At 46.0% G+C, this 23101-nt stretch overlaps 1 protein-coding gene across 3 annotated transcripts in view; it reads right to left on the bottom strand.

Moving 5' to 3' along the window:
* PAX5 (paired box 5) overlaps positions 1-23101 on the bottom strand; it is a 201535-nt gene that overhangs the window by 98802 nt on the left and 79632 nt on the right. The gene's annotated exons all lie outside the window — the stretch shown is intronic.

Raw genomic sequence — 23101 nt, 5'->3', positions numbered from 1 at the left:
ATATTTGTAAAAATGAAATTAGAATGGACTAGAACAGACAATAACAAAGTGCCTCACACATAGCAAAGGGTAAGTCTTGTTTTGTAAATCTTTGTCATGTATAGATGGATACTTATGTACTAGGTAGAGATGAAAATGTATTTCTTGCTATAGGTAAAAACTAGCAAAGTTTGAGAAACACTGTTTTCATGGCATATGACTGGGAATTGTTGGGAAAAGGTCACTGTTTAGACTGTCCCACAGAATGGGACTTGGTCACTGGCATTAGCCTTCTGATTTGCTAACAATCAATTCTGGAGCAAAGCTCTCCAGAAGCAGCTCTTTTAGTCCATTGCCTTGTGCAGGGATCTCTTCCTAGATAGTATCTTCTAGAGTTTCTGGGTCCCTCAGGGCAGGGCAGTTCCTCCTCTCTATGCTCCTGAACGCCCTTGTGAAACCCACTTGCAGTGAGTTTGTATTCATTCAGCATTTATTAAGTCCCTCTGTATGCAAGACGGCGGGTGAAGTCTGGGAATGCTCTTTGACTTCCATCCGTAGACCCCATGGGAAATGCCATGAGGCCCCAGAAGCACCACTCAAGGTTTCCAGAGAGGCAAGCTGTATTTTTCCCGGGCCTGATCCCTGACCCTCAAAGCTGAGAATGGCAGAAGGAAGGCTCAGAGGTGAGAGGACAGGAGTGATCCAGAAACAGGGCACATGCCAATAGATGGAGCAGGTAAAGGTAGAAGAAGTCCAAATGGAAAGATAGGCAAGCTGGAATTTATTTGCAGAGGGCTTGCCCAATAAGCACACAGATGAACAGCTAAATAAATGACAATTGTATTTCCCACTTTGGAGGTCCAGGCAGCATCTCAGCCAAAAGTCAATGTCCCTTTTCCCTTCCCCACTCCTGGGCCTGCCCATTCCTAGACTCCAGCCTCTCCTCTCTGACACAAGCTGGCCTGGTGGGTCTGCAAGGGAAAGTTTCTATTTCCCCCAAGAAAGAAGAGTCAACCCAGATTTAAGAGACTTGCAGGAAGCAAGGGACAGCGTCTCTCTTATTTAATTTCCAGATGGACGATGCATTCTGCTATTTTATTTTTGTTTTAGTCAATAAATTCAATATCAAACAAGGTTTGTCCAGTCACTTCAACAGTTGGACTTAGAGTCAACTTCCTACTCAGGAGCTTTGATCACCTTTCTAAGACATGAAATATTCAACTTGTGCTACCCACGCAGTGGGAAGTCCAAAAATCCAATCACCCAACCACCAATGGCTCCCAAAAGGTAAAGTTAGCTTCCCTAAACAGCAGGAGATTGGGAGAAGGTGAGACCCGGAAACCAGCCCTCGCTGCCTTTTGCCATCTGTGCCTCCTCTCATCACTGCCTCACAGGGCCTGCCCTGAGCCCGGCCTCCCTTCTCTGGTAGGATCTCACAGCACTGACCCTGCTACCATATGAGCCAGCAGATGCTGTCATTTCATTTTGACATTTAATTGCTCCATAAGTCCTCATCTCTGTCTGTCCCTTTGAGTGGCCTGTAGTTTTTAAAGGTACCTGGGTTCTTCCCAATTTCCTTGAACATTCTACACCCCACTGTTCACCAGTCATTCCTGATACTGTGCTACCTCTGCCTGGGGGCCCATCCCACTCAGTCACTTAGAGAACTCCTATACTGTCCACAAGACCCAGCTCACATATCTCCTTGCAAAGGCACCTCTGCCCCCATACTCCTACATGGAAACAATCACATCTGTTACCATACCAGGTGGCATATAGCACAAACCTCCATCATGGCACTTCCCCCCTTGTGTTACAGTTGTACCTTCTTCTAGATTACCTTGAGGGCATGGACCATGGCTGATGTATCACTAGATCTCTAGTGCTCCCTAACTGCGTGTTGGATGAATGAATGAGTGAATGAGCAGTGTAGTAGCAAGATATTATCCATAACACTCAAAAATTAAATGAGAATTGATTGAATAAGAGTTCCAAAGGATATGCTCATCTCTCCCTGGTCCTCTTATACTTCTACCTCTCATCAAGTCAAGTGATCAGAAAGCAATGTTTTTGCCCAACATTGGTTCATTTTAACTAATCAAAACCCCTGGAGAAGTGCCTTCAATGATCTGTGGTGGAATATCTGGCACTTCACATCTGTTGGAGGTAATAAAAGAAACAACCCCACAAAAACATATTTGTTTACCTCTTGGAGATATTATCCATTATAATAGTCAAGATTCCCTGTCAATCTCTCCTACATTCAGTGCCAGGAAAAAGATTTTTTTCATTTGATTAAATAGTCAGTCTGCCTCTAATCGAACAACAAGAACACTGGAAACCACCACATATACCCTCTTGCCTTGTCTGCCAGGAAGCTCAGTCAAATTCAGTGATCCTGAATCACTGCTGGTTCCTGATGTAATAAACTTCCCCTTTTCTCTACATAATTTCTGAACTTTTTTCAGCCTTAGTTTAACTAATTTAGATACATGTAACTATTTGTTTTGTAGGCCAGCCCAAGCTCTCTGAGACAGTGGAGGCTGGGAAAGAGAAAGAATGAGAGAAAGAGAAAGATAGGAGGGAAGTAAGGAAGGAGGATAAGGGAGAGGCAGCAAGAGAAAGAGAAGAGAGAGACAGTTATCGGTGCCTCTTTTCCTGGTGACAGTGGCATTCCACTTCTATTTCTCCTGGTTTTGGGGGGAAGCCAAGGTCAGATTAGGAATGGCAGAAACCCTGGTCATGCACACACTCATACACACACGCGTGTGTGCCTGCACCTACACATTTGGGTACAGAGTATAGGCTCCCCCTAAAGTCATTCAAGGTCATGGGGAAGAGTTGTCTTCCACATTGTCCACTTCTTCAAGCCCTTAAGGTTCATTCTTTGGATGTCATATCAAGCTTCTAGTCCCTCCCCACTGGGGGCCCCATGGTGCTGACCTTGGCCACCACCCAGAAAGAGAAATGACCTGAGGTCAGCAATACACAGACTGTCCACTCCCATGCAAACAGCTGGGACAAAACGTCCTCTGCCTTCTGCCACAGGCTCTTACGAGGCCTCAAGGCTAAGACCACCAGCCCCAGGTGTGTGCACCATCCTCGCAGACATCGTGCGCCAAATAAGGAAAAGTCCTGCACTCTCAAACATCACACCAAAAATGCTACTCAGGGTCCTCTTTCCCAACATGGAGAAACTAAGGCCCAAGGAGATGAAGGGACTTTCCTAGTTAATTTTCATCTGCATCATTTATAGCCTTTGATTCAATGGTCGAATGAACACTGAACTAATGTGGTGTGCTAGCACTAGCTCTACCACTTCCTCACCTGTGTGACCTCTGGCAATCCAGGTCAGCTCTCTGAGCCTTATCTACAAAATGAAGACCTGTTGCTGCCTGTCTGTCAGGTAATTGTGAGGGTCTAAAAGAGAAGGGGAAGGATATAGCACTTTGGAAACTAAGAAACATGAGGGATTAAGGGATCCTAGCAAAGGACTCAAGGAGGCACGTGCCCCAGGAAAGTGTGTGCCGGGTATCATTTGGGTCCCTAGGAAATTACCTGGAAAAGGACTGCCTGGGGCTGCACCAAGTATTGTCTCATCAGCACGGGGCACCACTGCCATAGCATGGAGGAGAAAAGAAATACAGACACGTGAGAAGGAGGGCAGCACAAAAGAGGGCAGTGCTTGGGGATGAGGCTGCAGAGTCAGCTACTCAGGTGGCCACTTTGGGCCAACAGGCTTCCCTGACACCTGCTGGGCTCCTCCAGACTCACCATTGGCCTCAAGGAGCCCTGGGGAACCGTAAAGAGCCAGCCCAATAACTCCCATCCTGCCCACCTACACACCTGCCCAGAGGAGGACTGAAGCTGGAGTGGGGGTGGGGGGGTGTCTCCTGGTTATGGCCCGATTATCTGAGTTTGAGCAGGCAGAGGCAGGGGCCTGGGAACAAGTCCTTCCCTTCACTGGGCTCTGTTCCACCTGTCTGAGGACTTCCACTTAATGAGCTTAAAGTTCTTATCCACCGCTGATGCTCTCTGTACCCAAAACTGACCACATTTTATCAGAACGGGTTCCCTCTTCAACAAATGAATTGCAAGGCAAGAAAAGAGAAATGGAAGGGGGGGGATGCCACAGTTTAGAGGATACTCAGAGACATATCAACCAATCACAATGTGGACCCTGATTTGAAAAAACTACAAAAAAAAATTATGATGTGATGAGACATTTGGAGATGTGCACACCATTAAGGGATCTGTTAGCTTTTTAGGTGTGATAATGGTATTGTAGTTTTGTGTCTAAAGAGGTCTCATCTTTTAAAGAGTCATTCTAAAATATTCATAGATTGAACGATATAATGTCTAAAGTTTTGCTTCAAAATAAAGTGTGGTTAACAAAATGTGGCACATCCATACAATGGAATACTATTCAACAGTAAAAAGGAATGAAGGACGTATGGATGGATGTTAGAACACTGAAGAACCTCAAAAACATTATATCAAGTGAAAGAAGTCAGATGCAAAAGACCACATATGGTGTGAGTCCATGTGTAAAGAATGTCCAGAAATGGCAAACGTATACTAGACACAGAAAGCAGAGCAGCGATTGGCTGGGGCTAGAGGTAGAAACAAGGATTAACTATAAAGTGACACAAGGCATTTTGGAATGGCAGAAGTGTTATAAATCTGCATTGTGGTGGTGGTTGCATCACTGTATAAATCTGCTAAAAATACAGGTGTATAAATTTATAAATTTACTAAAACTCATTGACATGTGTACTTGAAAGAGAGTGAATTTTATGGTCTAAAAATTACACTTCCATAAAGATGTTAAGAAATAAAGAGGGGTAATTGGGAAGAGTAGGGGTATCAGTGAAATAAAACTAGCCCTAAGCTGATAAGCTTTGGATCTGGGTGAAGGCTGCTTAGACCAGTTTGTCTACTTTTTAAATTCTCCATCATTAAAAGTTAAAAAAAAAAACCTCAAATGTCTCATAGTTGACCTACAGCACCGCTTGTCAGCACTCATCACCTGCCCAAGAAATACCTGTGGAATAATGAGAGAAGCCAAAGAGGCTGAGCACAGCTAGGAGTGTGCGCTCTTGCTTCCTCTGCCTTGTGCCCTGCACTGCTCCTTGAAGGCCATTCCTGCTCCGGCTCCAGGGACTCGAACGTTCCAAGCACAAGAAGCTCAGGGCCTCTCATTTGCCTAGTACTTCCCACTTTGCAAAGTCCTTACAGGTCCATCATGTCCTCTGGGATCCTGCTGCCTACTCCCAGCAGCCTGGGGAGTGTTCAGACACGGAAATGGAATGCAGAGAAGGCAGCCCAGGTGTGCCAACGCCAAGCTCAGTGCCTGTCCATCACCCCAGAAGCAGAGTTAGAATTTGAGAAGACTTTACTCCCAGTCCGCAGGTAAAGCGCAGACATTTAGGGTGGGATCCCCTCCTCCAGGAGACACCCTGGCCACAGGCCAAACTCTACTGGTCCCATGAGGGAAAGAGCCCTGAATCTGCAAGCAAGAAGGAAGAATGTTCCACATTTTAAAAATCTGGATATGCAAACTCGTGACCAGCAGAACATATGTTAAGAAGTAGTTCTGCCTTGATTACAATGGATTAAATGTCTTAATTAAATGTAGACCTGGTCTGCTGCAGGCTCACCCTGTCACCTGGGGGACTCGGTGGCTCCACCTATCAAATGAGGGAGATGGACCAAAACTGTCAGGGCCCTTCCAGCCCCGAGGCCACAGCAGGGCCTGTGCCCATCATGGGCCAGACGCTGGGTCCCTGCCTTGTAGAGTGGGCTTCTCCTTGGTGAGGCACAGGCCAGGCTCAAGCTTCTCTCTGTAGGTTGGCGAAGGAGTTGCCTACCCCATCCCAGCTTCCTGACAGCAATAATTGGGGGGCGGGTCAGTGTGGCAGAGGGAGCCCACCAGCCCTGCTCACACTGGTGCCAGCAAACTGGTGCAGCGTGCTGTATGAAACTGGGCCCACCACCTCACATTCTCAGCTCCTTTCCTCATGTAACATGAGGGTGGATGATCTGCCTCAATGCCATGAGAAGGCACAAAGGGGGTGATAAGAAGGTCAAGTCCTTGAGGCCTTTTGCTTTTCATTTTTTTGAGTCCCCAGGGACAGACATGTAAATACTTTTAAAATGTTTGCTGAGAAGGGCCAGGCAAGGGATCCTTGCAGCAATTGGGCTGTTCTGTGTCTTGACCAAATAAATGTCAATGTCCTGGTTGTGATAAAAGATACTAGGACTTTGCAAGATGTTGACGGAAACTAGGAAAGCTTATACAGGATCTTTCTGCGTTCTTTCTTTTCTTCTCTTTTCTTTTTTTTTTTTTTGTATGCTGTATGGCAGGGATCACATTTCATTCTCTTTCCATGTGAGTATCCTCTTATTGCAGCACCATTTGTTGAATTTTTTGTTTGTTTCGCTGGTTTTTCATGTGTCTGTTTGGGAAGTGCATGGGCTGGGAATCAAACCCAGTTCTCCTGCATGGCAGGCAAGAATTCTACCACTGAACTACCCTTGTACCCCTGCACTATTTCTCACAACTATATGTGAATCCACAATTGTCTCAAAATAAAAAGTTTTCATTTAAAAAGAATAAATAACAAGCAAATAAGAGTTAGCATTCAGTCTCTACAAAACCAAAGAAAGATGCATCAAAATTGAAAAAAAAATGTTTGCTGAATGGAGGGAATATAAACGATGCTTGCAAGAGTCCTCCATAGTCTACAATGTGCTACCGTTAATATTAACTAGGATGAAGAACAGCCAAGGATTCTAAATGACCTGCCTCTTTCAGGAAGCCCTCCCTAATTTTCCCTCCTTGAGATGGCTGAGTCCTCCTTCGTCCTCTGTGTTCCTATAGCACCTAAGTGTGCATATCTCTACCAGTGCACTTATCATCTGTATTATACATTTAACTGTTAGGACCCTCCCCCCTCCCCCAAACAGACTGTGAACTTCGTGAGGATGGGGTTGTCTCCCTCATCCTTGTAGCAGCAGCTCCTGGCCCAGTGCCCAGCTCTGAGCAGATGAGACATAAATGCCTATGGAACCAAATGAACTGGGACAGGTACCATGGCCTGCCTCTGCCAATGGTGCCAGAGGTGCTTCCCACAGTCACCGAGAGGATAAGTGATATCTTGGTGCTTTTATTCATCGGAAAGTACAGCAGGCCCAGCTAAGACCATGCTCATTACTCATTAGGTTCTCCAGAACTATGCCCATGCCTGGGCCAAGTGGTGGACTCAAGAGGCTTCCAAGAAGAGATTTGCAAAACACACATGACTCATGTCTCCCTATTCTGTTTCCAGCCTGCTAGGGACCCTGCCCACAGCCCCCCGGGGACACTTGCAGGTGGTGTGGAATAGCAGGGGAAACCCAGGTAGAGACTGAAGTCAGAGATTGTGGTTTCTGTCCAAGAGAAGTTTCTCCAGCAATGACTCATCAGGAGGCCCTTTTCTTCCCCCCGGCCACTGAGAGAACCTTAGTGAGCCCCAAATCTGAGGGCTCAAAGGAGCTCTAGGGTTACAGAGACTGATCTTTTGTGAGGCCTGAAACCACCAAATGTATGTATGTCTCCAGTGACAAGGACTTTCTATTTCCTGAGGCAGAAATAGCTCTAGCTCTAAGAAAGTGCTAAACCTTTAGGCTTCCTGTGTTGGTCCTGGGGATGCCCTCTGGGGCATCCAACTCCAACAAATGTCCTCTCAGACTATGGGCTCCAGGGGCCTCCCTGCCTGGATCCAGGGCAGAGCTCCAGCCCAGGCCCTGCACTCAGTGCTTTGGATATGCGCTCTCAGATGGGTATAAGAAACTTGCTTCTGCTTTCTTCCTGGCCTCATCATCTGGCTAACCCATACTGTTTTCATAGTCAAAACAGAGGCCATTTCAAGTTCATTAGAAATGGAAAGTGATTGTGTGGCTGAGAAAAAAAAAAAGTTCATTTCCTCCCACCCCAAACCAATGTGCTATTTGCAATTCATCGGGCCAGAGTGGTCCCACAGTGATGCTTATAAACACTCCCCAGCTCCCAATTGCCTCCAGGTACCTTCACCACCTAACCTTAGGCTCCAGTACAAATCCCAACCTATTTGTCAACTGCAGCTCAGATCTATCTTGTTTCCAAGACACGACTGTCTGCTCCAACCACCCACACAACTCACTAGTCCCCAAATGCCCCATGTCACCCACACCTCCTTGCCTCTGCCACCCATCCCAGCCCAGTCTAAACCCTTCTTCTCCTCTAAAGCACAGTTCAAACGCTGTCTCCTCCTGAAAGCTTTCTTTAGGTCTCTTTCATTAAAATAAATCACTCCTGTCTCCCAATTCCCCATGCATTTCCTCACACTTCTTTTGGAACATTTGTCCCATGCTGCATCGTGTACTGGTCATTTGGGTCCAAATCTGCTCATCCATGGAGAAGGGGAGGTTCCTGAGGGCAGTGACCCAGCCTGATTTACTGCTGGGTCCCATCAGCAGGTCTAGGCAAGGCCCACCCTGAGTGAAGCTGAGCAAGGGAGGCAGGGAGCAAAAGAGTCCACCGTTCACCGTGAACCTTGAGAAATCTGCAAGGGCAGCAAGAGGAGAGGAAGGCTCAGCCTGCAGGGAGCTGGAAGAAAGAAAGAACACTGCAGACTTTTTTTCCCAAACACAAGAAGAGAAACAGCAAGGCCTGCAGCCCAAGCTCCACTTCAAGAGGACAAAGAACCAAGACCGAGCAGTCAAGGACCCAGAGGTCAAGACTATCTGAATGAGGAGATCCCCATCCTGGGCCATCGTGCAGCCAGAGGGAGGAGGACGGGGAGCCCAAGAGTCTGCCCAGGCTCCCACTGCACATTTGATGAGTAGCTTCCAGAAACAAAGCTCCATGTCTTGGCAGCCTAACTCCACAGGCTTCTTCCAGGTGGTCCATGATGGGGCTTAGCTGTCCGGTCCCACTACAGAGCCAGGAAAGGAGAAGAGCCAGGAGGGCCATTACCCCTAAGGGAATAGAGGCCTCTGCTTCCAAGGAGCCGGCCATGGTAGTGCAAAGGGAGAGCTCCCATTATCAAATACGTGGCATGGGAGTGGAGGTGACATTCCCTGCTCAGTTCACTTTCTTTCACACTGACTTTCCAAGTGTGGGGAGGACCGGAAGGTTACCCTGGGAGCACAAAGAAATAAAAGGAAAGGAATCCCCTGTGCATTGCATGATTGGTAGGGTGGGGGCAGGGCCTGTGCACATGGGCACACACAAGCATGCACACACACACACACACACACACACACACACTCCCCACTCTTCTCAGTCTCTTCTGCTCCCCATCATCAAGAATTTTTTAACAAGCGATGTTCTGCAAAGGCAAACATAGGCAGCCTTGGGAGGGAGTACCCTCTTTGTCATCAAGGGCCAACCAAAAACCACGCAAGAGCCCCACCAGAGCAAGAAGGCTGAGAAGACCAGACCCTTTACAGCAGAATCATACTCCGTGGTTTGCGATTCAGAAGACTCTATGAGTTCTCACCTAGACCCTAACCCTTTCAATACAGTGAAATTAAGTTGCATTTACAGGATGCTTACTATTAGAGATGTTAAGTCACATTAATTTACTTAACCTTACAACAACCCTACAGGGTAAACATGATTATTTCCCCTTTACAGATGATGAGAATAAGGCACAAGATGCCAAAAGAACATGTCCAAATCACCCTGGCCATATGGCTCCAAAGCCCAGATATTAATCACCACTGCACACCACCTCTCTGCTATTATTAATTCCATCACGTCACAGATGAGGAAACTGAGGTTTAGAGTAGTTGAGTAAGTTGCAGAGAGGGGTTTAAACTCAGATTCTGTCTGATTCCAAGGCCTGTCTTCTTTACCTTGATCATAAACTGCCTCACAATGAGGCCCAGAGAGAGGAAAACAGGTGCATCTTCACTTTTCGTGACCTCTTCACACAGCCTTCCTGTCCCTGACTCCAAACCTTCCACAGGGCCACCCCAACTGCCCTTTCCCTTCCTCTCCTCCAATCCTCGTCTGTCTACCCTTTCAGATCCTGGTTCAAGAATGACCTCCAGGATGTGCTTCCAGATGGGTTCAGCTGTACGTCGTTAACTTTCTCCGCTATTCTTCCCAACGAGACAGAAAGCTCCTGTGTGACAAACTCAAAGGACAGCTGTGCTCAGACCATGCCAACATAAGCTGTTAATCTTAACAGTTGTTGGAGACAGGTGGCATTATTAGAGTCATTAAGGAAAACTCAGGCTTTTCCTTAGTTCAAGTTCTTTCTGCTCTTTACTAGAGGTAACAGAGATTAAAGGAAGGAGATGGCAAATTTAGGTTTTAGAGATTACGTGTAAGCCCAAATTTTAGCTATTGTAAATACTAGAGAAAAATCTAGGACAGGGACAATCATGTTTCTGTTTATACTTCTTTTTTCCAAAGTTAACTTTACTTGAGAGCCTTTGCTTTTAATTATGAAAATACTGTTGCCTTTTTCAGTTCTGCATCAATTCCATGAATCTTCATTTCATTCCTGGAAACAATGCATAATAATCCATTTTTTTTTTGCACTAATATTTAGAATATACTGAGAGACACAAGTAATTTGCCTTGAGACTGGACACATACACAAAGACATGTCTCCTGAAGGTATCATTTGAGTTTGATTTTCAACAATTCCTTTCTCTCATTCACTTGAATATATTCATTTGGCCTCCTGGTTTTATTTCCTTCCCCTCTTCCCCACGAAGCAAAACTCAAATAACATAAAAGTGCTGACCAGAAACGGGCTTCCCAAACAAACAAAAGCTTTCAGGCCAGAGGCAACTGAGATTCACATCTTCCTCTCCAACCACCTCTACCTCCTCTGCCTGGTCCAACAAAACAGACTCCCTCTGCCCAACCGCCCTGGAAAACACTGAAATAGCTCATTTTCATTTCCAGGAGAGGAAGAGGTTTGCTTCTCCAAATGAAAGGAAAGTTCCATAATAACAGTAGGCTGGGAAAACCCAGGCAGACTTCTCCTTTCCACCCTGTGCCAAGCTCACAAAGAGAAGAAATCGTACCATCGACATGGTTGGAAGAGCTTAATCCAAAGCAGTGCTAATTAATATCCCTGCTTTCCTGAAGCTGATGCCACATACAGCTGCGAGGGCCGCAAGGCTGCTCCCTCTTCAATTTTATGGGAAGAACATTTTCATTACAGAGCCTCCTCCCAGACTCTCCTCTCTTAGCCAGACTAACCTCGAGAAGGAGGCAGATGATCCATATATCAGAACCCCTTCTCTCCCCATTAATTTTATTATTTATATCCCATTTTTAAACTTGATTGGTGCAACTCCCTGTGCACCGAGCCAGAGCCCTTCTGACAAGCAGTGGTACCTTTTGCATTTCCTCCTCGGGGAGAGTTTATGTACTGGTCTCCAGAATATGACAACTTTTTGAAATTTGCCTTTGAGAGAAAACGAACTCTGGTGTCATACACACACACACACACACACACACACACACGCACACACACACACACACACCTTTTTTTCTTTTCTGAATATGGAAGGTCCTAAACTTGTCCTTTTATGAAATATTTCTGGACTTGATGGCTCAGCCTGGGCTCTAGGTGATCCCTTTAAAGGACACATCCCTCTAGACCCTGAGGGATGGCCCCCAGAGCCAAGTGTCCTCAGCTGTTTGGGCAGGGTTGACCCATTTTTAACCCAAACCTCCAGCCCACAGGAGACCTGGATAGACCACGTGTCTTTCTTGCTATTTTGTCCCGAAACCCCACGTGCTCAAGGCAGTCTTTTTCCAGCCTCCTAAAGGGATCCTAAATCCAATCTAAATGTTTTGAATTTACCTGTTTGTCTTTTATACATATAAATAGCTGCATTTCCATTCTCTCTTTGTTTCTCATTTTCATTTGGTTCTAATATCTGCATGTAAATGTCGGAAAATAGCATCTGTAATTGGAGATTATGAAGTATGGCCAGCTCCTGACAGGCTGCTAAGGAAGATGGATTATCCTCATTTTTCTGTAAATTTTGTCAATTTTGGAATTCATAAGCTATCAACACTGATCAAAATGGGACTTCACAGCTGTGTCAAAAAAAAAAAAACAGAGAGAGAGAAAGAGAAAGAGAGCAAGAGGGAGCTCATGGTCGTGAGGAGAGCGGGTGGTGAGGCAGCCCGGCCGTGCTGGCGACGCAGATCAGATGCCCAGTGACAGTGGCCACCCCGCCCCCGCCACCCCTCCCTCCATGCTGGCAGCTCCCTCAGCTCCAGGCCTCCCTGGGCCTCGGGGTGGGGCTGCCTATTCCCCTGGCTAAATCAAACAGCTAAATCATGAAACTGGAAGGCCGCAAATCCTCCAAGGCACCCACTCAAACCCAGGGTTTAATTTATTGCCTGGCGCTGCCTTCCTTATTTATCCCGCGGAGTCGGCGGGCTCCCTTTGCTCAGGCCTCAGAGATGCTCTGCTCCTTCCAGACCACCGCGGCCCACTTGAGGCAATTGTGTTGGTCTCTCTCTCTCAATTTTCCCATTACTGGGAGTAAGTACTGTTGGGACTCTGTAATAGCCCGACTGCAGCCCATATCAATAACAGATGAGGTTTAATCGTCCAACACAAAAATTATTTAGGCGCAGTAAGGACATTCAATGTCATTTGCATAATGGCATTTCTATCGCACGCACCTAACCCGTCTTGCATAAACAAGGCCTTGGGACCATAAATAATAATAAATCATGACGTCTGCACGCCTCTTGCAGTAATAGGAGCCACTCTTTGTGGAAATTATTTCAGCAGGAAATGGGCACTGTAATTTTAAAGACATGTGGGGCGGTGAGGCACGGTAAATCACGCCCGTGCAGGGTCCCCCAGGAGCAGCCCGGGGACCTGCCCCGAGTCCACAGCGATGGCCCCAGGTGGCTGGAGGAGGTGGGCAGGCCTCCCGGGGGACACATCCGGGGCCTCTAGAACGTCGTGCTGTCCAGGGAACCAGCGGGTCCAGAGAAGGCAGAACACACAAAGCCCAGTAAGGAGGAGGATCCGCCCAGACCTGAAGAGGCGCCTAGGCCTCAGAGTCAAACACTGTCTTTGACTCATGAGAATGGAAGCTTCCAAGAGGGCAGCGGCTTTCATCTGCTCCAGCCCCCGTGGTGTCCCCAGTGCCCAGAACAGTGCCTGGCTTCTAGCAGGCACTCAGGAGAGCGAGGAGAAGATCCTGGGCCCAGGTAGGGAGCAGCTTGTGGGAGGCGCCTGGGTGAGAAGGACCCAGAAAACAGGGTAAAAGGTGGCAGCAAGACAGGTGAGGAGACCCAGGGGGAAATTAAGGCAGGAACTGGCACAACTGTTGGTACCGCTGATCTGGTGAGCGACAGAGTGGAAATGTTCAGTAAACTCTAAAATGTATTGCGAGGCAGCTGTGGGGCAACAACAAAAGCATGGGCTGGGGGTTGAAGAGCAAAGCAGCTGGGCCTGCAGGCTTGGGAGCAAACACAACCGGGTTAGAACCCTAGCTCCACCCTGTTACACTGGCCACCTCACCCCTCCCTGCCTCATGGAACAAGCCTGATGACAGTCCTTATCTCACAGAGCTGTTCTGAGGGCTAAATGAGATCAATGGGAGAGTGGCTAGGGCTTGAGAAAACCATGCTGTTACCATTATTAATAGCATTGCTTGGGTTCTCAAGGAAGCAGCAGAACCAAGTCCAAGAGCAAGCTTGGACTGTGTGAACTGAGACAAGCTACTCCACCTTTCCAGGCCTCAGCTTCCTCTCATCTGTCCAAGGAGAGAGGAAGAAGCATCTCACACCCGACCTCATGGAGCTGCTGCAAGACTCAGATGAGGGCGTGGCTATGAAGCTCTTTTAGTATAAAGCGTTATCTCCATATGAGGGACAAGCATCAATGGTCCTCGTGAGTTTGCAGAAAGAAAGAAGGGGAGCATTTCAACACCCCTACCCAATGTCCTCTCCAGCCCCCACCATCCCCTGAGAAGTTCAGGCTTTCCAGAAAAGTTCTGGACAGATACATCGTACCAAAGCAATGACAGTGTTGCCTGAGGAGAGGGGGAAGAAGGGTTTGAGATTGGAGTCATTAACCTTAACTGGAATGTGTAAATTTTACAAAAAGGAAAGCAAGTACTTCCTGTGTCATTGATTTTCAAGTGTGTGAAGTTCCATACCTCCATGCCTTAACACATTCTGTTCCCTTGCCGGGAATACTAAGGGCCATGAAAATGCCATAAAAGTAATAAAGGGCCAATCCCCCCCAACTTTTTTTTTTGCCCCTTTTTATGGTTTGTTCAAGCACAAAAACTGTATTTCTAAGAGAAAGAGCCAGCGCTGCTCCATCTGAGTCCAGCCTTTCCAACTCAGGAGACCCAGGCCATGTGGTATGCCAGGCTGGGTGTGACCTCACAAGGGCTCTGTCACCTGTGGTGCCACCTTCAGCTTTACACACTTACCTTCCCCTCTTTAAAATATTAAAACTTTCCTCAAGATCCAAATAAAGCCTAGTGTTAGTTAATAGTATTGTACCAACGTCGGCACCTTAGGACAAATGGACTGTGATTATATAGTATGTTAATATTCAGGGAAATTGGGTGGGAGGCACAGGAGAACGCTCTACACTATATTTACAACTTTTCTGTAAGCCTAAAATTATTCAAAACTTTTCTGTGACTCTAAAGTTATACTAATATTATTCTAAAATAAAGAGCATAGGAAATGAACACAAGCCTCACCTAACATAAGAGAAAAGTAAATTAAACCCGCAATGTATCATTTGTCATCTATCAGATTAGCAATGATCCAAAACATTGATAATAGATAGCCTGTGTGAGAAGACTGTGGGGAGACAGGTCCCCTCGCTTAAGGGGATGAATAGGAAGCTAGTAGAATCTCTTTGGGGTGCAATCCAGCTCTATCTTTCGAAACCCACAAGGTATATACATTGATCCAGCCATCCCACTTCTGGGAATTTACCCTATGGGTATAGTCCCATGTGTACCCAAATAAACATCGGCAGAAATGTCCATTGCAGCCTTTTATCAATTAAAAAAAAAAAAGATTAGAAACAACCAATAGATTTGTTAAATAAATTATGATACTCCAAGCCATAGAATATCATGTAGAAGTTAAATACAACTGAAGCAATGACTGCTAGATTGCTACATTAATACTCCTTTCAGCCTCCAGTGTTTTGGAGCAACTAGAACGAAAACTCTGAGAGAGGGGTATGGTAGCCCATGACAGAATCTGGGATCTGATCTGTAACTACTTGTGGAAGTGTACTTGGATAATTATTGGGGTTTTTTTCTTTCTTTGCTTTGTATATATTATATTTTACAATAAAAAAAGTTTTTAAAAAAAGTAACCTATGTTTGGAGCAATGAAAACGGTCTAAAATAGATGTGATGGTGATTGCACAACTAGGTGATGACACTGTGAGATACTGATTGTACACTTTGGATAGAATATCTGGTATGTGAATATATCTCAATAAAAGCTGCAGGGGAAAAAAACAACTGAAGCAGCACGATACTAATATGGAACAATCTCCAAGAAATATTTTTTAACTGAAACTAAAAATATAGCCATGTATATAATAGTATACTACCATTTGCATTTAAAAAGGGGGAGTCATAGGGTGATGCAATGGTGGCTCATTGGCAGAATTTTCAACCTGCCATGCCAGTGACCTGGGTTCGATTCCCAGAGCCTGTCCATGCCAAAAAAAAAGGGGATGGGAGTCATAGATACATAGTCAAATACATATATATGTATTTGTATTTAATTTAATACAAATTATTTAATATTAATACATCTGTTTACACACATATCTTACCCTCACCAAAATGTTGCATACATACATATATTTCTATGCATATAAAAACATCTCTAAAGAATTCACAAGAAACTGATAACAGTGGTTGCCTCCAAGGAGGGGATTTACTTTTCATCATATACATTTGGTAATATCTGAAATGTTTACCATTTGCATGTACTATCTATTAAATATTTTTAAATAAAAATAAAAATTGGTTTGAGGGAAAGTGGCATTGAACACATGCTGCCTGGACGTGAACGGGGCCACAGCTGTGTCCATGGCCCCTCAAGACCCCCCCTGTCTTGAGAGGTACCCTGCACGCCTCTGCATCCCTGGCATGTCTGGCAAGACGTCCCCCAGCAGCGCTCAGCAGCTGATGGCTGGATGTATGAACTGTGCGCCGACCTGTGAGCCTAGGATTCTCTCTGCTTTCCAACTTGGGGAAAAGGCCCAAGTACTCCTAGGTCAAACCTGCAACTACAGAGAGTATCCAAGTTGGAAAAGATTTGGGGTATCCTAATTCCAACCACCCAAGTGGAGGCCTGGGAAAAGGGTTGCCCAAGGAAACGCCACAGGAACACAGGTGGGCCCAAACCAGAGCTCAGGCATCAGGAAAAGCAAGACTTAGGATTTGGGAGGAGGGAGGAGATGGGCTTCATTTCTCTGGCTCTCAGGTGGTTCATCTGCAAAATGGGGTAATAGTACCTCTCTATCGTCATAACACAGAAGGGTTACAGGGATCAAGTAAGGTCACAAAATGAAAGCAGTCTGGGAACTTCACAGCACCTGGCAGCAGAAAGCTCCCCTCCTCTGCTGGGTGGGCCCTAAGCAAGGTCCAGGAGGGGGCCCTGCCCTGCTGCAATGGTTGTGCTAAACAGCTGGCATATTTTTTTTTTCTGTAAGCTGTATGGTCTGGGTCACATTTCATTCTTTTTCCATGTGACTATCCTGTTATTACAGCACCATTTTGTTGAATTTGTTTTTTGGGGGGAGGGGAAGTGCATGAGCTGGGAATTGAACCTGGGTCTCCCGCATGGCAGAATTCTACCATTGAGCTACCCTTGCACCCCCATATATCTTTTGTTTTTGAGCATGGGCAGGCTCTGGGAATCGAACCTGGGTCACTGGCATGGCATGTGAGAATTCTGCCACTGAGCCACCATTGCACCACCCCACATATCTTTTTTTTATGTTAGGCTTCCCTACAACTCCCTCCGGGAGGCATTGTTATTCCTGTTTTGAAGCTGCAGACCAGAGGTACAAAGACATGAAATGAGCTTCTCGTGATCACACAATTTCTCAGATTTTAACCAAGATCGTGGGCCTAGGAATGCTGGTATTGGAGGGGGAGCTTTGAGCAGAGAAGCTGCCAATTGCCCTGGAGCCTGGCTTCTTCCCTGAAGCAGTTGAGCTGGGAGGATCAGCTGCCCTGAAAGGCCCTGGCCCGCAAGGGAGGTTCTGGAGCCCCTTCGGCTGCCGTGAGCAGAGCACGTGAGGGTCTCTGCCACTTACCAGAGTGTTGGACACCCAATGACCCTGCTCTCCTCTCCCTCAGAGCTCTTTCTTTAGACCCAGCCCTCGGTCTCAGGCTCGCCCATCTCCAGTACATGTCCCATCACATCCTTTCCAAATCCTTCCCTTTTCCTCCATCTCAGTCCCACCATCACCACCTCAACTGCGTCACACTCTTTTCTCCCCCACTTCCTGTGACATGTCCAGGATTATCTTGTCTTGTGGTGTCTTTGGTCCATCTGCAGGACAACCGATGGTGCCTCCCCAGGGTCACAGCCTTCCGGTGAGTGAAGGCCAAAGGGAGCACAGGCAGAGATGAGGGGAACCTGGGGTCCCCAGATCCTCCCAAGTTCCTGTCTGGCTCTCCACATCCCAGAGGAAGTGGCTCCAATCTATTTTCCATCCTTTCCTACCCCTCATCTCAGTGACTTCCAGTGCATGAACATGAGTTTCACAAACCCGACATTACTTTCAAAAATCAGGACTTGATGGTAAGAGCAAACTGATCTTACTCACTTACTTCAACTCTATTGAAAACGCTGCTGAGGATTTGTGGGTTAGTTCAACATTCAAACACACTCACACGCAAAAGCCACATCTTTGCAAGCTGTTTAACACCTGAAAAAAGGCCTAAGAATAATTGCATAAGGATTTAGGGTAAAATAATGTTGCAAGAGAATTTTCATAGCAAAATCAGAAAAGATATGCAAATAACTTTGAGAAGAGTAAATATGTCCCAAAACTCTCTTGCGCCTCTTAGCAATTGTTATATTAATTAACTTTATTTATTCATTCACTCATTTGTTCATACCTGGTTTCCAGAAAAGATTAAAGACAGCTCACCACAATGCAAAAAATACAATGAGGTATGAAAAGAAGAAAGGAAAGCAAAAGGAAAGACATAAAATGAAACCAGGAATAATCAAGTGGAGCCAAAAATGAGGGCTGACTACATGCTCAATACAGGCCCCATGCTTCGTAGGGACTCTCACCTAAACCTCACGACAGCCCAATGTGACAAGCACTCATAATCCCCATTTTGTGGACAAAGAAACTGAGGCTTAGCAAGGCCACGTAACCTGCCGAAGACCACACAGCAGGAAGGTGGTGGAGTTGGCACACGGTGCAGGCAGTCTGCTTCAGAGCCCACACTCTCAAATACCGCCCCCCCCAAAGTCAAGACTGACCCCGCAAAGTCAAGATTAAGGCTCATGACCTTTGCTAAAGCAGCTTCCTAGCAGCCTACTGGAGAAGAGAAATCTGATTATTCACTGAGTGATTATTCACTTCAGAGTGTGTGAGATACAAGCTATCCATTACTCAATAGTAAATTCTCCTACTTTCAGACCAGACTGGATTTCTCCCTGAAAAGCAAGCTAAGAAACCACTGGATGTCCTCCAGATCCGGGGGATAGCTTTCACAGGTTCTTAGGGTGCCACTTACGCAGGTTCAGGCAACACCCCCAAAACAGAAAACAGTAAAAGTCTAATAGCTGATTAAATGGCTTGATCTGGGAATTAACTTTGGAATAAAAGCAAAATACATAGATTATATATTCTCCACGTAAGCCTCCCTAAATATTGTTTCTCTGAGCAAAACTAATCATAAAAATGGACAGCATTTCAATTGCTAACAAGTGGCAGGACGAGAACTACTCTGTGTGGACAGTTAAATACAGACCCAGCTGAGAGTGGTACGGATACCCTCCTGTGAAAACGGAGTGGCTTGACAGCAGTGAGCTGAGCCAGAAGCCCTGCAGAGGTGAACTGAGCAGTTACCTCCAGGCAGGGACAGGAATCTCCTTGGAAAATGGCTTGGAATCCATGCCAGCACAGAGATACATAGATGATGGAGATCCCAAATTCTCCTCCACATAGTGCAGTCACAGTGGTGATGTTCTGGAAGATATCTGGGACAGGGGTAGCCACACGCCCAACTCTGTCATTAAAAAACATAGGAAATAGGGGTGCAAGGGTAGTTCAGAGGTAGAATTCTCGCCTGCCATGCGGGAGACCCAAGTTGAATTCCCAGCCCATGCATTTCCCGAAAAACAAACAAATAAGCAAACAAAAAAACAAAAATTCAACAGATGGTACTGTAATAATGGGATACGCACATGGTAAAAGAATGAAATGTGACCTCTCTATACAGCATACAATAAAAAGGGGGGGAGGGGTTAAAACTTCTTTGGACAAGTCTCTTTGCTCAATACACTTCCAGCACCTTCCAAGATAAAATCTATGCCAAGGTAATCAAATCAGGCAGCTTGTCAAAAAGGACTATAATTCACAAATCTGCTCAAATATGGGATACAAATCCTGAAAATAGTAACTTTTGTTTTAAATACTTGACCCTCAACCATTCTTTCCAGCAGATTTGGACAGCTGGTCCAATTGTTCAGGCCACTCCTTGAAAGAGATAATAGAGCTGGTCTTAAGTCCCAGCATTTGTTTGTGCCAGCTGTGTGATCTTGGAAATGCTACTTATTCATTTTGTTCCTCAGTTTCCTCATCTGTAAAATTAAGATAATAAAAGTACCCACATCACAGGGGTCTTAAAGGGATTAAATGAGTTAACAAATGCACAGGCTTAGAATATAGAAAACACTCTATAATTTTAAAGTCTGGAGAGTATTAAACTTTGAGTTTCCTAAACCAGGAGACACACATGCCTCATCCCAAATGAAGCTATGCAACGGAGAGTGAAATAAAATGAAAAGAAGGAGAGCATGTGGAAAACTGCACTGCTCCAACAAGAGACAATTTCACAGCCAGGCTTCTCCTGAGTTTCAGGAACCCTGCAATGAAAGGCAGCTCTCCTTGGAGCATTCCTGTATATGTCTTCTTGCGCACATAGCTTGAATTTTTTAATCAGCAACACAGGTGAGGTACATGGCTGCTACAGAAGTCTCAATTTCTCAAGGTCTGAGACTGCTCTCCCCAGTAGAGCTTGGAAAATAAGTTTCCCCACAACCAGGCAGAAGCTGGGCCCACACTCACCACGGTGAAATCTCTAGAGACCGTCGCCCCAAATCTGCTCCATTACGGGGCCAAATGGTCAATTTCAGGTCCTCCCATAAGGCGCTGCTGTAGCTAAGTTTCTCTGCGGCAATGAGGGGTTTCATCTCTCAAAGTCCAGGGTAAAAATTTCTGAATTGTCTTGCCCCACCCGCCTAGATGTGATTTTCTGACTCCAGGGAAATTGTAGAGAAAATGAGGTTCGGGTGATGAGTCACAGGCTCGCTGGGGCCTTGTGTGGGTAGAGTCCACTTTGGGTTATTCAGAATTCACTGGTGAACTGTGAGGAATCCCCAGGAGACACTTGAGACAACTTACTCAACACCAGGCAGATCCCCAACAGAATTTGAGAGCCTTGTGGCCCGTTTTCTGCTTCTTAGCTCCTAACTTCCCAAAACAACAATGAAGAGAGAGCCATGTGCAAAAGCTAAGACAGGAGAGAATCATTCATTTTTTCCAAATCCCAAACATCCATTCTAAAGAGGGCCAGGAGCCCCGAAAAAGGTTAACATCGAGAGAATCTCTAGTACTGCCCTCCCAAGGCATAAATCTAAAAATTTCACCAGATTTATTCCATATGCTACAATCTGACACCCAGATTGAAAACAACCTGTTTAAATTAACACACCTGTTCCTAAAAGGGTTTCCCGCTGAGAGGAAAGGCTCCCCTTACAAACAGCTCCAAACATGATGAGCACCTGAAGCTTAAAAGACAGCATAAATTAGACTGTCCAAACCTACCACTTGGGTCCTGCCAGGCAAATGTTAGGGTACAACTTTAAACCTTGTTGTGTATCAAGAATAACCCCCTCATTTTCCTCCTCTGTTAAATAAGAAAAATAAATACCTATTAAATAAAAAAATAAATGACTCTGGAAATATTTGTCCTGAAGAGTAAATGAGAAAATATAAGTGAAGTGTATAACCATATGCACTTTGCAGATTATTATAGGATCTCATCATTTTTAAACAGGCTTTCCAGAGTCATCAAACATGCCCCTACCACACTTCCTGCTTCGGCCATGTAAACTTCTCCTACTTTTCCAGAATGAACATAAGCTTAAGTCTCTGCGTCTCCACGGTTTTGTTCCTCCTCCTCCTCTCCCCCTTTCTTCTCCACCTGGCAACCTCTTACTCACCCTCGTCCAGGCCCAATCCCTGTGTGGCCCTCCAAACCCTAAACCTGTGGGGGCAGGAGCCTCATCTAAACCATTCTGACATGTCTGAGGATGTAAATAATAACGAAAGAGAACGCCTACTGAGTGTTCCCCTGGTTCCAGGTACTGTGCGAGACCTTACACATCTGAGCCTCCTGTTTCATCTTCTGGCCTCACACTGACCCTGTGAGGGGTACATGGGTATCCTCGCCTCCCTCTTGTGGATGGGGAAACTGAGGCTCAGTGAGGTTGTGGAGACCTGTCCAGGTCACATAGCCAGGGAGTGTTGGTGCCAGGCTTCAGAGCCAGCCTGACCCGAGCCCTTGGTCTAGACCGTCTTGCCCCATGGGGACGCAGGAGCAGGCTGAGCATGGGGGGTGGTAGGTGGCCCTGGACAGCCACAGGTGCTGGCCATCCCATCTCTCCCTCCCAGGAGGTATGTTTCTCAGGGACTCTGCTTGGCGAGTCCCTGAGAAATAGCATAGTCTGGGTTTTAATACTCCTTCCCTCCCTCTGAGACAGTTCTGGGTAATGGGAGAATTCCTGTTCTCTGATGCACCAAAGGAAAATACCAATTTGTTTGTTTGTATGGGGAAAGGCTTATAACGCAATCTACAATTAATAATTTATTACAAAGATTTCTTAGCTCCTCAGGCAGAAGTTCTAAAAGTGATACAAATTGTTATTTTGATAACCTTAATGGGATTTTCCCCCTTGAAGCCTGGGCTCATTGGCCTCTGTAATTTGTAGGCAGGCAAATAGTAAAACAACAGAGAAAGCCTGGGGAAGAAAACCGTCCCATCAACTCCACAGCACGTTCCAGGTCAAATCAGACCTACTGGTCTCTCTCGCAACCCTCTCAGCCCCACAGTACACAGCCACCTGCCATCCTGGAGAAAACTCCCTCTTGCCTCCTCTTGCGCCCCCTTCCTGCCCAGCCCAGCCCTGCCTACCTGGGCTTTCCTGATCCGTTTCCTACCATGACTTGTCTCTCTGCCCCGTGGAACCCTTAATGGGGTAAAATGCTCCTTGATATAATAACAATAATCATTAATCATTAATTTATTGAGTGTCGACTATGAGCAGTGTCCTCTGCTAAATCTTCTACGTGCTCATCTCATTTACTCTGTACAATCACCTATAACACAGGTACCATTATTATCCCTATTTTACATAGAAGAAAACTGAGGTTAAGGCAGTTATAAAGCCAAGCAGGTCTGAGAAAAAATAACTTTGTACACAAAGGAAGAAAAGGTAATGCTTGTTTGGGATGTGATGAGCAGTCGGCTCAAATCCAAGAGTAAGGGAACAATCACACAGACTTTGAAGGCAGGCCTGCGATAGTTTTTTGTTTTTGGAGGGGTGGGGTGGGGTGCATGGGCTGGTAGTGGAACCCAAGTCTCCCACATGGAAGGTGAGCATTCTACCACTGAACCACCCGCGCACCTCTGCGATCACTTTTATTACCTAATTTCCCTAGGGGCTCAAAATTCTTATAGGCTGAAAAGTCACAGGTAGCTGCTTCCAAAGCCCACAGTTTTCACAATGACAGAGAGCTGCCTCCAGGTAGTCCTCCAGGTATTAGGTCCCTGGTGTCCTCAC

Source organism: Tamandua tetradactyla, chromosome 2, assembly GCF_023851605.1.
Source record: "Tamandua tetradactyla isolate mTamTet1 chromosome 2, mTamTet1.pri, whole genome shotgun sequence".
In the NCBI taxonomy this organism is placed as follows: domain Eukaryota; kingdom Metazoa; phylum Chordata; class Mammalia; order Pilosa; family Myrmecophagidae; genus Tamandua; species Tamandua tetradactyla.
This window is presented reverse-complemented; position numbering and strand designations above follow the sequence as displayed.